Raw genomic sequence first — 16,359 nt, 5'->3', positions numbered from 1 at the left:
ATGGAGTAATATATTCAAAAAGAGTGGATTTTTATTCCATATGACAAAAGCAAAATATATATATGTTTATTGCCTCTCCCTTCCATCAGAAACCCAATAAATAATAGTAATGATAATGAAGGAATAAATCAAATAAGAAAGCCACACTAATACAGGCAATGGTAAAATAAAAATACACTGATATGATTTTACCATGACTTTGAGAAGAGGATAGGGGAGTATAGACTAATGAAGCAGAGAAAGTACAGCTATAGCCAGGAATGCTTTAAAGTGCAGATCTAAAAAACAAGTGTAATTTTTAGTTCTTGTGAAAGACTCAGGCTTCAAATGTATGCAGTAAATGAACAAAATAAATCCTGAAGTTAGTATGAAAATGTAAAGGGCCAGCAACAACCAGGATCCACCCATGGAGAAGCAAAAACGACAGAAGTTTCTCTAATGAACATCAAAATTTATTTCAAAGCTATGATAATTAAGAACATGTGGTAATGGTAAGTACTAAAATGGAATACAATAGAGAGTTAAGAAGTTGACTGAGGTTGGTTGAATGATTGGGGCCAGTTATTCATCATCTCCTTGTATCCGTAAATCTTCCCTTGTTCTTTCTTGGTGGAATGTATTTCTTCACATTTGGAGTATGAGCCCAGCCTCGTGACATGTTCAGTGATACGTTTACAAAGGACAAAATTTGGTGGATCTTAGCCTATGCTTACAAGAACTTGAACGCTTACACTTGATCTACTGCTCTTCTGACATTTCCATAATATAGGTAACCAAGGAGTCTAAAAATGATGAAAGACATGTGGAGCAATTCATAGTCACAGAACTGTTGTTTGAAGTAAAACATTCTGAGTCTCATATCCTGAATCAGAGCCACCTCAGGTGATGTTTGAAAATAAATCATCATACTTTTAAACCATTGACTGCTGGATGTTGCTTTCAAGAGTTATTGTGGCAACACTTAAAAGGTACATTGATAAACGTATATATGGGCACTTTGTTTATAACAAGATTGCTATTGCAAAGCAACAAGGAGCGAATGGTTATTTTTTCAGTAAACAGCGTGTAACAATGTTATATCCGTATGGGTAAAAATGAAGTTGTACCCTGAGTGTTGGTGATTGACTGCAGCTCTGATATGCTGTGTTTGGTTGAGCTTTGCTCAATTGCCGTGTGTTTTCATTCCAGGACTCAGGTTGAAGGAAGCCTCACTGTTTGTGGTATGGTATTCTCCAGGATGAATGCATAAGCTCAAGGAGGAAAGATTCAAACTATGGAGGGACATTTAAAACTTCTTCTCTGATGTATCTTACAACACATTCACTCACTTTCTATGGTCCCAAGCAAGGCACGCGGGAATTATTTTCTCTCTGCCTACAGAGAAGCATGAGAAAAATGAAGAGGAACAAATAATGTTGAAAAAGTAAAGCAATATATCATAGACCTAAACTTCAGACCATCCACAAAAATGGTTTTTAGGTGACTCGTACACCACAATATAAAGATAACAAAGATTCTTGAAAATAAAATAGAAAAGTGTCTTCCTGATCTCAAGGGTAGGATGAATATCACCTTAAGCAATTACAAAAGGAATACTGAAGTAATACATTTGACTAAGTTAAAATTCAAACTTGCTCTTCTTCAAAAGACATTGAGTCAAAAGTAAAAATAAAATGCAAAAATATTTTCAACGTATGCAACTGCCAAAGAAAGCATATTCATAGTATAAAATAAATTTTCAAACAAATGAGAATAACAACACGTAATTTAAAAGAAGATTGGTAAAATGCTATATGAAGGCACTTAGAAAAATCCAAAACATCTTAAAATGTGCTTAGAGTCAATAATCATAAATATTCAAATTAAACTATAAATTAAGTATTCTACATCAAGAAAATGGGCAAAAATCATAACTTCTAATAACACTGAACACTAGTGAGGAAGTGAATCATAACTTTAGAACTTTTGAACATTGCTTTTTGAAGTCTAAATTGATAAAATCACTGAAAAATTAAGAAGTAAATAAATGAATAATAATGCTAGGTGTAAACCCCATTCTAAGGAGTGCTTATGTGCAGTGTAATGGTATACATGCCCAAAATTGAAACATTCCAAAACTCCATCATAGTAGACTGGATTAAAGAAATAATCTGAAATATTTATACTGTTAAATAGGGAAAAATTGAAAAAACTCTAAATACATGAAGAACATGAATTATTTGTAAAGACATAATGTTCATTTATAAAAGTCAGATATATGGAGGGGCTGGCCCCGTGGCCGAGTGGTTAAGCCTGTGCGCTCCGCTGCAGGCGGCCCAGTGTTTCGTTGGTTCGAATCCTGGGCACGGACATGGCACTGCTCATCAAACCACGCTGAGGCAGCGTCCCACATGCTACAACTAGAAGGACCCACAATGAAGAATATACAACTATGTACTGGGGGGCTTTGGGGAGAAAAAGGAAAAAATAAAATCTTTAAAAAAAAAAGTCAGATATATGGAATACATAATGTATGTTTTCATTTACACAAAATTTTCAAAGAAGGAAAATAAATTTGTGTTTTTTGAGTGGCACAGTTAGATATTGAATCTATATAGAACAACAAGCGCATCACTATGATAAATTCATTATTTTGGCTCTTGCTGGCATTAAGAGGAAAGGGCTAAAAATTGACTCTGGAGTACTGGTGAGGTTCTATGTATTGATCTACTTGGGAGGTACATATGTCTTTGTTCAAAACAATATGTTTCAATGTTTTAAATTTAAAATGATGAAGCCAGAGAATTAGGCAGATACTATATTTTGCAGAGTTAAATTTTCATGATAAATGTAATGAAAACTATTGCACAATTCTAAGCTTGGAGTGAAATAAATTTATTTTACATTTTTTAAAAATCACTATGAATAATTTGAGATTCATGCCTTACATAATGTTAAGAAATATGGGAAGTATATCAACTTGGTATTAACTGCTGAAAACCAACTTAACGACAAGTTTGGCTCAGAAAGCAGAAACGTGGTCATAGCTTTGTTTTGGAGACAGAAACAACATAACTTTCTGAAAGGTATTTGAGAAAGGCTGCAGAATAGTAAATCATAATAAATAATGATTTCTCCTTTGCTTTATTTAAGCAATTGAGTAGATGTGCATGTCATGTACTGATGTGCAGAAAATTGGTAATTGAGAAAATTTGTTGTTGAGAATGGATGATCAAAAGTATATTTTATTAATCTTGGTATCTTTTTCAATGAATACTGGATATGTCTTGTTAGAAATAAATTGAACTTTTTCTTAGTGTTCAGTATTACTTTCAACATTTTTGAACTATAATATATTACATTGATACTCAAAAAATGAGTGATGCATATGGAGGAACTAATGTTTTCAACACCTGCTCACTTAAAGTCAGATAATACGTTTCAGAATGTAAACTCTAAGGTCCTTAATTTTACTTGGAATAAAATAAAGTTTTGAGGGGAAAAAAAGTGTTTATAGAACTTTCCGAAACTAAAGAATTGGTTTCGAGAACCTGAGCACAGATCCAGTAAAGAAAGTTATCATCTGTATTTGCAGCAGTTTTATAAAACACAACTTAAACTATAACATAAGTAATGAGTCTCTACATATATATCCCTTCATCATTCTGACTTCCATAATGTCTAACTGGGAGATTTTGAAATATTTTTCTTTCTGAAGCAAGCTCAGTTGAAGTGCATCACAGAGGATTATTTATTTATTAATCCAGAGCCTCCTGACCACTGACAACGCCGGAAGTGCAATATTTAATTAATAGAAAACATCATAGATTTAGTTAAAAGTAAACTAGCATCAGAAATAGATATGAAAAATTACTAGATGTAAGTAGGACGTGAATACATACGTTTATTTGAATTGTATTGAGAGAGAGAGCAGTTTCGAGTTGATTAAACGCCTGACTGTCTCTTTCACATCTTTGTTCCTAAGGCTGTAGATAAGGGGGTTCAGCATGGGGATCATGATGGTGAGAAACACAGTGGCAACTTTGACCAGGAGCCAGGAGCTTTTGAAGTTGGGCACACAGTAGAGAAGAAGGATAATTCCATGGAAAATGGTGATGGCAGTCAGGTGGGAAGCACAGGTGGAGAAGGCTTTTTGGAGTCCACCAGTAGAAAGCATCTTGATGATTGTGACGACTATGACCATGTAGGAGGAGAGGATAATCAGGAGGCTACAAGCCTCACTGAATGTAGAAATGACTAAACATGTCATCTGACTGAAGTAGAGGTCAGAACAGGATAAAGGAAGAATGGCAGAATACTCACAGCCAAAGTGATTGATGGTCTTAGAACCACAAAATGATAGTTCCAGAAGAGAGTATGTGAGTGTCAAGGAACATATTCCACCACACACGTAAGCTCCAGCCACAAGGAGGGTACAGAGTTTATGAGACATAGCAACTGTGTGGAGAAGGGGGTTACAAACAGCCACAAACCGGTCATAGGCCATCACTGCTAACATGAACATTTCTGTAATCACAAAGGTGCGGCCAATGAAAAATTGCATCACGCATCCTTTGAAGGAGATAGTTCTATCCTCCAGGATTTCTAGAAGTTTGGGTGTGAATACGCTGGAATAACAAATATCCTAAAAGGATAGATGTCTGAGAAAAAAGTACATGGGTGTGTGGAGTGTGGGGTTGATCCTTGTGATGACAATTATGCCAAAGTTCCCAACCAGAGTGACTGTGTAGATGGTCAAGAAAAGCAGGAAGGGGGTGCCTGGAGATGAGGGTATTCTGAGAAGCCCAGGAGGATGAACGTGGTCACAGAGCTCCGATTTCCCTCATTCAATATCATGGCTCTTGATTTTAACAATAAGTCAGTAAGCAGATAAATAAATAAATAAAGCAAAGGAAAAGAAAAATTGAGCAGCAGAACTTGAGAAGGTGGGTTAAGAAGAAGAAAGCACAGATCAATGTAAACTAGTGAAGAATACGTAGTCAGCGTGCACTCTTGAGTGTTCTGCTCCAATTTGGAGTCTTACTTGACAACTCACTGACTTTTTGATTATGGGCAATGAGCTTTATCTTTCAGTACTTAGTTTCCTCATCTGGAAAACAAGAAACAAATAATATTTATCAATAGTGTTATTTTATATAATGATCCATAAATGCTTGTAGTACTTTGGGCATTGAATATCCCATGATAAAATAAAATTATATAAGAGCAAAGGAGACGTATAATGAAAACAGAAAAACATTGCACAGAATATAGTAGTAATATGATCATGGCAGAAGTCACCTTGGGAAGATTAAATACTTTTAATGCAAAAAAAACAAAACATTAAAATTCTTTGGGGAAAAATGTATCATCAGGCATTCACAATTCTATATTGATATGTTGCAAGTGGACCTGTTCTAGTGATATCCCATTATCAAGGACTCATAGAACATCTACTTAGGAAGATCTTTAAGTGGTCTTGTCAATAATCCCACTAACTATTTTCTCTGAATTAGATACACACCATATGGTAATTTATATGGCTCAAAATGCCCAATGATTTAAAACAGGCTTCCAAGGAAGTATTTTGGAAATATTCTTGATAGTTTCACATTGAATATCTTCTGTTGGTTGAGCAGTCTGCTTATAGTACATATTGTATTAGAAAGAAAAAAAACCCTGCTTATTTATCAGTGGTTATAAATAACACACACAAAATAGTACTAAAAAAGAAGTATCATCTCTTAAAACAATAACCGAAAACGTTTTTTTGGTGAGGCAAACTCGGTGTGGTGGCCAATGAGGAATGAAAAATTGTGTAAGATTCAAAAATATAAATATTTCATTTTTCTAAACCAATAGGAGTTTGGATATTAGAAATTTCACATTATTAAACCTAAAAGAATAATTGTTTCTAGAAATGAATGTGGAGATGCAATGAATACAATGTTGTCGTCATAAGTATGTCTGTGAACTTGCACCACTTTTAGTTTTGTTTGCAGCATGCAACGGCCTGTCATCAAATCTCCACTAATCCCAGGTACAGAACATCAGCTGTGCAACAACACTTTCCATCCCAGAGAATACTGAGTTGACCTTGTGTTCACTGCATGTATTTCGTCAAACGTATTGACAAAAATGGCTTCTCTAAATTCAGGACTTAGATTGCTTTTATTGGATCACAATGGTGCAGGTTAAGAATTTTGAGATAGATCTGCTACTACTGCTAGAAAGCTAGATGAAACAATTATATCAATAAAGGTTCTAGAACCTGGAATGGAGAAATAATCCTTGGAATTGTTAGGTCTTATTCTGTCTAATATAAAAACTAAGTGACCTTTGTGAAAGACTGTAAACCAAAATTAAAGCAAAATTTGATACAGGTGAAAAGCAGATAATTTCTGAGTATTTTCATATGCCTGGTGTTCAGACTTCATTAGCAATGCTTCTACGGTGTTTCTTACAGTAACGTACCTGTCCCCACAGCTAATGATCCCTCCTCGAACTCATCTAGTGAAACTTACCAAAGCAGTGAATATCATAGTGAATGCTGTGTTTGAAAATTTCTTTCAAGTAATATTCTTTCTATTGTATTTTGTGGTACTTTCCAGGTTCAAGTGGATCTAACTTTATCTCTGGAGTTCAGAGAAATTAAAGCTAACCCGCTTTTACATGATAGACTTTCAAATGTGATGATATTTAAAACAGATGTCTTGCTCTTTTATTCTGTAGGTAAGCATTAGTAGTGTTGTTTGATTTATTTGGTTTTGTTTTGTTTCCATTTTTTTTCATCACACTGGTTTCAAAATATTCCAGAGGAACTACTCAATATTCTGTGTATACCATTGGCCTCTCTGAGCTGATATTGAAACTGAAACTAAGCACATTTTCTCAGGGATATCCTGCCAGGCCAAGAGACAAGGAACTCACCAATCTGCTCTTATTTGCTACATATCTAATAACAATGCCTAACTGAGAGCTTGTGGTCAAATATTTGAACTGTGTTAGATCAATTTACTGTCTTGCTAAGCTCTGTCCATGATTTACCAGTAAGCAACAAATTCCATGTATGCACTTGAAATTTTCAGACAAAGTTGGGGAATGTTTATTTACTGTTAAATTTCATGCACTGCTTGACTTTTTTCTTCTCCTCTTTGATACTTGCATGACTTTTCTTTCTAATTAAACTGACTGTTGACCACAATGCTTCTTGCATTTACTCAGCCCATTGCTTGGAATTCCTTTGCTATTTCTTCAGGTTCCATCAATATTACCAATTATTAGTGACCATTCCATTATCATTACCATTTGGGGTATTTCTTAAATTTGATAAATATTTTTTCACCTCTACTTTTGAAGAGTACAAATGTTCTGTTCAACATGCTGTGCTCAACACAATCTTTAAGTAAAATATTTACAGGTAGTTTGAACAACCCAGGAGAGTTCAAGATCCCTTACAATGAATGTAACACGTCCTCACCCACCTCACAACCATTTTGAGGGCTAAGATCACATTGTATATTTATAGTTCCCCAATAAAACAGGTAGTAAAAATGCATAAAGAAGACAACGATGGTTAAGGTAATGTTATGGTGATAATTTTATCAAAGTAGTTAAGTTTTTGTTTTTAACTAACTTAACTTGGTACCTAAGCTACAGGTACAGCTTCAGCTACATATGACTGAGGCTGAATGAATAAACTACATCCTTATTCACAGAACAGAAAAAGGAAATTAAACTGTCCCACATTTTTCTTATCAGACAGTTTTTTTAATAAAACTATAATATTTACCTTTATTTTCTCCTCATTCAGAGTAGGGATCTATGTGACTGGATGGAGAAAAGGTACCATTATGTCCTGCCGTCTTGTAAACAGCGTGGACTTAAGGAAGCAAATCTCATTAGTTCAGATTCATCCTTCATCATATATTACATACATAGGTTTAGCAACTTGTTTAATTTTATGAGCTTCAATTTTATCATCTTTAAAATGTGGATAATAACACTATGCTAGATCATTTAGTATTTAGTGTGAGCATCTTAAATGAGGTATGACTTTAAAACTTCTGAAAAAAAATCCTACACTTAGTTAAAGCCTCCCGAAATATTGGCTCCATTCCATCTAGATATTTTAATGCTGTTGATCTCCAAGAAAATAGCATCAGTTCCATGTTCTGAACACGTCTTTGCGGTGTAAATTTGGAAAACTATTTTAAAAATAGACATACCCTGGACTCCTTTAAATTTCAGATTTTTCACTCAGTCTGGGATTCACAATTGTATCCATTTCTAATCCACTGATATATAATCTTCATTTCTTCTTGTTTTCCTAACCCAATCTGGTTCTTTCTGACCCTCTTTTTGCCATATCTGTGATTGTGAGAAAGGCAATCAGGCAAAAACGAAAAAAGAGAAACATTCAAAATGTACCTCCTTCTTCATTTCCACTCTTATCAACTATCCACTCATCTGGATGTAAGATTTCTGACTATGCTGCCAAACTACGATCCAATCTGTAAGATTAACTTTTTTAACTCTCATTTAGCCTGGAATGCTATAGTGTAGGTGTTTTGGAAGGCATTTTATGCCTAAATGAGTCAAATTGAAACTCATCAACCTTGTTTCTCTAATATCTCCAGGAACTGTATAACCACATCCTTTTGTCACTACAAAACTGCTTCATTCACAGCAACGTTTGAAATCTTTATTGTACAAAAACAAGTCTTTTATACCTTCTAATCTTCCACTGTCTAAGCCTCTCAAATGGCACCTCTACCCTTATTCTTTTACACTGTGTCATCACTTCATGAATTACTACATACCTCTTCCAAGCAAACATTGGTGGTTAATCCAATGTCCTGTCTCTTACTCTCTTTCCACTCATATCATCATGCCATTTACACGACTGGCGTATTTTGCTATTTTTATGTATATGTGTTTGTATGTGTGTTTTAGCCTATTCTCTGAAGAATACCACTTCTTTAGGACAAGACTTATATTTAACAGTTCATCTACAAAACTCTCATATGCTTAACAGAGCGATTAGAGACATATATTCAAGTTCAGGACAATGGTCATGGGAATAATTAAAGTAGAATTTAGCCTGTGGGTTGTAACATAAACTAGGAGATATCACTGTTACTCAGCTCATGTAGGTCTTCCCTTGTTACTTTCTAGTTCTATAAGAGGCAGATGACTTTCCCACACTGACTTGGGGCTTAGCCATATGGTTTGCTTTGACTCATAAAATATTAGCAAGTGAGACCCAAACAGGGGCTTGAAATATGCTTTTGTTATTGGGCATACTTTATTTCTATTTATCATTCAACATAGACCTTTAACCAAGTGGCTCAATGGCGATGACATACATATGGGCATGTAGATTGAAGGTTAGCTGATCTGGTTACTCAGTCATGACACTCAAGTGACCCAACTGGTATCAACAGAGCTACCTCAGTCAAGCGACTGATTCAAAATGATTGTTATTGTTGCATACCACTGGAGTTCATGGTTGATTACTTTTGATCAATAAAGAACTGATGCCTAAATAAGATCTTTATAATGTATTATCAATATTCTTGTGGTTATACTGTACCATCATAGGGGAAGCTAGGTAAAAGATATGAAGATCTCTCTATACTATTTATTACAACTTAAAATGAACCTAAAATTAAGTCAATAAAATTTCCAACAAATAAGTAAGTAAATAAATAATAACGTACAACCACACTGATGTAAATCGAAAAAACTAGAGTGATGGACACATGTTTCCAAAATATGACAGTTTCTTGTGCCAGTAGAGCGAGGGAAGATGTCTTATATTTGTTTATACCAATTGTAATTTAACTATTCAATATTATGGACTTTTTAAGGGAGATATACTTATTATTTATTTTTGTTTCCTGGGGAATCTTCAGATGCCAAGACAGTTCTTATGGAGTTAAATATATACTTTTAAAGATATTTAGGGTTTCATGTTGAACAGCTCTTCACGTACTACTTCTATATTAAGGAGTAAACACTAACATTGTAAGCTATAACTTTTCAGATCATCTCAAAAATATTACACTTCACATGATTTAAATTGACTGAAATTTAACCCTGGCAACCATATGGTCATGTATATTAACACAAGTCTTTACACTGCAATTTCTGAATCAAAAATTATTTTACATAGTCTGACCTTTCATCCATAACATGTTTTGTAATGTTAAGATTACTTTACTAAATTTTAGAGGGAACAGATATTGGGCTTTCAATTGCAAGCTTACCATAGGTTCATGTACTGCTTGCTATTTGGCAACTCTTACCAGTACTCTCAAAAAGAAATAATTAATATTCCTAGCTTTATATTTTATCCCACAACAATCTAGCATTGATTAACTTCTTTTTGTTTTTTAATTTTGGAGGAAAATTAGCTCTGAGCTAAAATGTGCCACCAATCCTCCTCTTTTTGCTGGGGAAGACTGGCCCTGAGCTAACATTCGTGCCCATCTCCCTCTATGGTATATGTGGCATGCCTGCCACAGCACGGCTTGACAAGAGGTGCATAGGTCTGCACCCAGGATCCAAACCAGCAAACCCCAGGCAGCCAAAGTGGAACATGCGAACTTTACTGCTGCACCACCAGACTGGTCCCTTTTTTAACTTCCTGACTATCTCTTTCACATCTTTGTTCCTGAGACTGTAGATCAGTGGGTTCAGCATGAGGATGAACACTGTATAAATGTTAGAGGCCATCTTGATCGTGAGCCATGAACTCTTGGAGTTAGGAACACAGGAGAGAATAAGGACAGTCCCATGGAAAACGGTAATGGCAGTCAAGTGGGAGGCACATGTGTAGAAGGCTTTGTGGCTCCCACTAGTTGAAGGTATCTTCAAGACAGTGATAAAGATGAAAACATAGAAAGTAAGAGTGATCATCATGCTGATCATCAATTATTTCATTGAATGTGGCAGAGACTAAAATGATCTTCTGGCTAATGTAGGGATCATAGCAGGAAATGACAACAATGGCAGTACGCTCACAGAGTTACTTATGAAGTTAATCCCACAAAAGGATAAGGTAAACAAAAAGTATATGAATGTTAAGGAACAGGCTATACCCCAAGAATATGATGCACCCACTAATAAGGAGCAAAGCTTCTGAGACATTACAACTGGGTAGAGGAGATGGTTACACATGGCCACAAATCAGTCATACACCATTGCTACCAATATCAACATTTCTGTCACCACACAGGTGCATGCGAAGAAGAATTGCAAGATGCGTTCTGTGAAGGAGATGGTTCTGTTTTCCACCACCAAGTTTTCTAATAGTTTGGGTATAGCTACAATAAAATAACAGAACTCAATGAAGGATAAGTGACTGGGAAAAAGTCATACATGGGGATGTGGAGCTTGGGATTGATCTGGATAATCACGATCACGCCCAGGTTCCCAGTACAGTGACTGTGTGGATGGTCAGAAATACGAAAAACAGAGGCAACTGGAGTTTTGAATATTCTGAAAAGCCCAAAACAAGAAAGTTGACTTCACCACTGTGTTTTTCTTGGTCCCAGTGGACAACGTATCAAAGTTGATCCAGAGAAGTAAGAACCAAAATTTAAATATGTAAGATAATAGCAGAAATGTTGAGAGGCTCAATGAGTCTCTTTAAGATTGTTGCTGAAAATGCTGGATTTTTCACTGTTATATTATTTCAAAAATTAGTATTCACTTATATAAAAATTACACGATGAATAATAATTCTGTGTGAGCCGAATAATCAAATACAAGATTAAGTAAGGGAGAACAAAAAACTGAGTAGACCCTGCTCTGTTTTAAATAATAAACCTCAGGGTCATCATAGGCAGCTGACTTCATGAGAAGGGCTGCTCTAAACTCTCTTGAATCAGAGCTTAGTAAAAATAGTTGCACTGGAGGAAATACATATCACGAGTTTCATCAGTTACTTCCTTGCTTCACTTCTTTAGCTGTGAGACAATTAACTTACATCTGTCAAAAATGTTTAAAATGCTAACATCGCTACAAAATCATGAAGTTAATATTTTCTTCGTTGTTCTACCTCCTTTTCAGTGTCCTCCTGACTCAAAGTAATCCAGTACACATTCTGGAGCTGTGCTGTAGAAATATACAAAACTTTTCACTCATGTGGAACTAATTTTGAAAATATTTAGTCCATGCCACGTTATATTATTCATCAGGAGGTGATTACAGCAAAATATGTGCTGTGTCTTCAGTGATAATGAAACAGTATTGAACAAAAAGTCCTTTTTTTTTCAATGTAGTAAATTTTGGAAGTAGGGTAGTGACAAACAATAAGAACTATGAAAGCCCTGGCCAATGTATATAAATTTCAGGCTGCAAGGAAAACACATTCTATGATTTTGCATTAAGTTTAAAGCTTTTCCAAAGACGGGTGACAGGGCATAAAACCATCTCAAATAGGACACTATAATATTTCTTGAATATTACTTGGTACCACTAGGCATTTCTTCAACAGTAAAATGAGAATATTAATAATACAAAATTTAAATCACTAGAAAGGAAGCTACTTCGCAATGAATATAAAAGCTATAAGATATGGTGTAATGCATAGTAGATATTCAACATTCTTACTTATTATAATTGGTATGGTTTCAAAAACACTATTTGGTTGTGAAATTCAGGCCATAGCATTGGCAGCTATCAACAGGTGGGGGCATTTGGGAACACAATATAGACGTTCTTTCCTATAGAACCTACACAATAGAAATACTGTAGGTTTTATTTGGGTACTTCAACGAGGATGCATAGTAAACATTCCCCATACTCTCATGAATTTTTTCATTATGCTATAGCTTTCTCTGATTTCCACATGCTTCTGTCTGTAGGAACAATATCTTTCAAAACCAATCCCACAACAGATGCTCTGTAAAAATCATTTAAATGGTCTTTAGCATTGCAAAGCTAGATTATAGCCATTTTTCTCAGCAACATTCCTCAATTTATAATATTCCATGCAACATTGAGAGAATAATTTTCCATGATTACTTTAACCTGACCACCAATTATTTTTAAGATTTCAAATACTTTTTATTAGTGTATTCATAAAATTTACATTGTTCAGTCTGGCTAGGCCAAAAATCCTTGCATCTATAAATTCAACTTCATTACCACTTAGTATGTTTTTTTAGTCATGATGGATTTATCAAGTTCTGTCACATAGCACATGCTCATTTGCATACAGTTTCTTTTCCCATTGTATTCTTATTCTTATAATGTCTCATTTTCCACTATTGTTGACACTGCTCACTGTGTCTTCTCCTTTTTATACATATGAACGTTAAAATTTGTAACTCGCAATCACCATATGCTGTATTCTATCATTTACAACTATGGTTATTATTGTCACTTTGTTCCTCAGAGATTATAGGAAGTGTGAAGACAAGGCCAATTTTTCATTATTCTCTATTTGCCAAAATGTTTATTTCATTGTTGGCTACAATGTGGTTATCCAATGAGAAAACCAGGATGAATATCATTTGAAAGAAAGAAGGAATCAGAATATAATACCATAAGCCCTCTCCTAGCAAAACTAAGTAGATTTGTGGGCACTTTATTCTACACTGCAAAGATCACTGGGACTCCATAATTTCCTTCTAAAGTAAAACAAAAGAATACTTTAACTCATGTAAAGAGAGAAGCTGTTGATTGAGTCATTTACTGAAGAATTCATTGCTAAGACTAGTGAATTACAGGAATACTCCTGCTTGGCATTTAATTAGTAGAAATAGATCTGTAAAAAGTAGTAGGAGTCAACAAAATATTTCATTAAATGTTTCACGTAAGAAATTTTTTTTCCAACCCATGCAGAAAGGTCAGAGATACCGGAAATAAGATGACACCTGAAAACTAAATCGTAGCATCAAACTGTATTACAGATATATGACATCAAGACCTTATGGATATGGAGACTAGAAACATTACTGAAGTATGGCCTTGAAAATTGCCATTCAAGTAATTAGATGTAACACTGCCCTGTGTAATATCTTGGCTATATATTATTTTCCTAAAGCCCTGGGGCATTTTTATTATTACCTTTATTCAATTAATCTTAAGACAAATGAGACTGTATATATCTTGACTTTACATGGATGTAGAAAACAGAAATGTGCAAGGAAAAAATCATCTATAAGACAATGGAAGAGATAGCTGTTATTAATGCTTGTTGAATTTATTTCTTCTATTTTCTCTTGAAGATATATTTCTGTTCCTATGTTTCTAAATATAGAGCTGCCTAAGCAATAAGTTGCATTGTTTATTTTTCTTTTGTTAGTAATATCTCATGAAATTTATTTTCTATTCATGCTATTGGTACTCTTAATAGATACTTGCTTTGGCCTTTTAAATATAAGTAAAGTGCCCTCACATATTCATATTTACTGTTGAATCTGAAAAACAATTTCGATTATATGTTTCCTAAAAATATTGGTTTATGAGACAGATGGTATATTCATTAATCTTGGTAACTCTATCCATCATGCCTTTAAAGACACAAATCAAATTTAACAGTGACCTGATGCAGTAGATTATTGTTTCTCACTAGAACAAGGTCAAAATACATTCTTGAACATTAAGCAGCTCTATTCCACATAGTAACATAAGGGCGCAGGTTTCTTCCAACTTGTGGTTCACCATGAGTACAGTGCTTCCAGGGTTATGGTTCTTTTTTGTAAATGAAGAGGCAATCATGGAACAACTCATAAATACTTATTTTCTTTCGTCTTCTTTTTTTTTTTTTTTTTTCTGGGGAAGATTCACCCTGTGCTAACATCTGTTGTCAATCTTCCTCTCTTTATGTGGGGCTCTGGCACAGCATGGCCGCTGATGGACAAGAGGTGTGGTTACATGCCTGGAAACCAAACCCAGGTCACTGAAGCAGAGCATGCTGAGCTTTAACCAATAGGTTGGCCCTGTAAATATATCTTTAGAAAAGCTCTGTCTCCTTAAAGCTGACGTTGCACAGCACATAGCAAAATCAAGGTCAAGAGAGAGCAGTCCCAGGAACAATACACATGAGGATAAAAGATTAAAAGAAATATGGATCTAGGTTCATCAGGGACATTGACCTGTACTTTTCTTGTACTGTCTTCATCTAGCTTTGGTATCAGGGAAATGTTGGGCTCTTAAAATTGGTTTAGAATATTCCCTCTACTTTTTGGAACAGTTTAAGAAGAATTGATCTTAACGCTTCCTTAAATATTTGGTAGAATCCTCGACAAAAGACTAGCAAATAGAATCCAACCACATACTGAAATGATCATATGACATGACCTAGTGAGAGTTTTCCAGGAATACAAGTGCGATTTAACCTAATAGAACCAATCAGTGCAATACACAACATAAATAGAACAGAGAAATAAAAACACATGATCATCTCAATTAACACAGAGAAAGCATTTGACAAGTTTAAACACTTTCATGATGAAAATATTGAGAAAACCAGGAATAATAGGGAAATTTCTCAATCAAATAAATGCTATTATGAAACTGAAAAAGGTCACTTATCAAAAATCCACAGGTAGCATACCGAATGGTTAAAGATTGAAACTTTTCCACTAAGTTGAAGAGGATAAGGATGCAGCTTTCATCACTGCTGGTCTTTTTTTACTGGAAGTTCTAGCCAGAGTAATCAGGCTATAAAAAGAAATAAAAGGCATCCAAGTCAGAAAGAAGTTAAACAATCTCTATTCATGTTATAGATGGTATATTTATCTCAGCCTCAGTCTCTGCAGTAATTGATTCAAATTCATCATAAGAAAAAAGCTTCTCCTCCTAACTAAAGTTCCGTTGCTTCAGTCTTCTGTACTGCTCATAATTCATTATCCAGAAAGATGGAAGTAAATGAGTTCATGGTTTTAACACTCTATCCCTTCTGTTACCAGTTTGCTCAGCATTTTTATTATGAAAAGTTGCTTGATTTCCTTAACTATTCTTTACATCTGTTGCAGTCACTATATGTGTTTCTACTTTATTTTGTTAATGTGGTGAATTACATTGATGGATTAGAAATAATACACCAAACTTGTATTCCTGGGTTAAATCCATCTTGGATGTGATGTATTATCTTTTTATATATCAATGAATTTATTTGCTCTCTTAAGTTTTAGTAAATTATTTGTCAATTTATGTTTATGATAAATTGCTCAGTAATTTATATAACTGGTGATACTGGGATCATAAAATGAACTGGAACATGTTTCCCTCTTATTCTTGTTCAGGTAAATTTATGCAAGATTGTTATTATATTTTCTCAAATTTTGGATAAGAGCATAATTTTTATAAGGCTTTCCTGGAATTTAGATGATAGCAGTGGGGAAAAAACACCAAATATAA

The 16,359-nt window shown here is 34.6% G+C and overlaps 2 pseudogenes; both read right to left on the bottom strand.

The window, feature by feature from the left end:
* Positions 1–3,883: 3,883 nt before the first annotated feature.
* LOC103540103 (olfactory receptor 1165-like) lies at positions 3,884–4,836 on the bottom strand (annotated as a pseudogene).
* A 233-nt stretch (positions 4,837–5,069) lies between these two features.
* LOC103540104 (olfactory receptor 5D13-like) lies at positions 5,070–12,791 on the bottom strand (annotated as a pseudogene).
* Between the last annotated feature and the right edge of the window lie 3,568 nt (positions 12,792–16,359).

The sequence above is a fragment of the Equus przewalskii genome, chromosome 11 (genome assembly GCF_037783145.1).
Source record: "Equus przewalskii isolate Varuska chromosome 11, EquPr2, whole genome shotgun sequence".
NCBI classification, from domain to species: domain Eukaryota; kingdom Metazoa; phylum Chordata; class Mammalia; order Perissodactyla; family Equidae; genus Equus; species Equus przewalskii.
The sequence above is the reverse complement of the archived record's forward strand: the minus strand, read 5'-3'. Positions and strand labels throughout refer to the sequence as shown.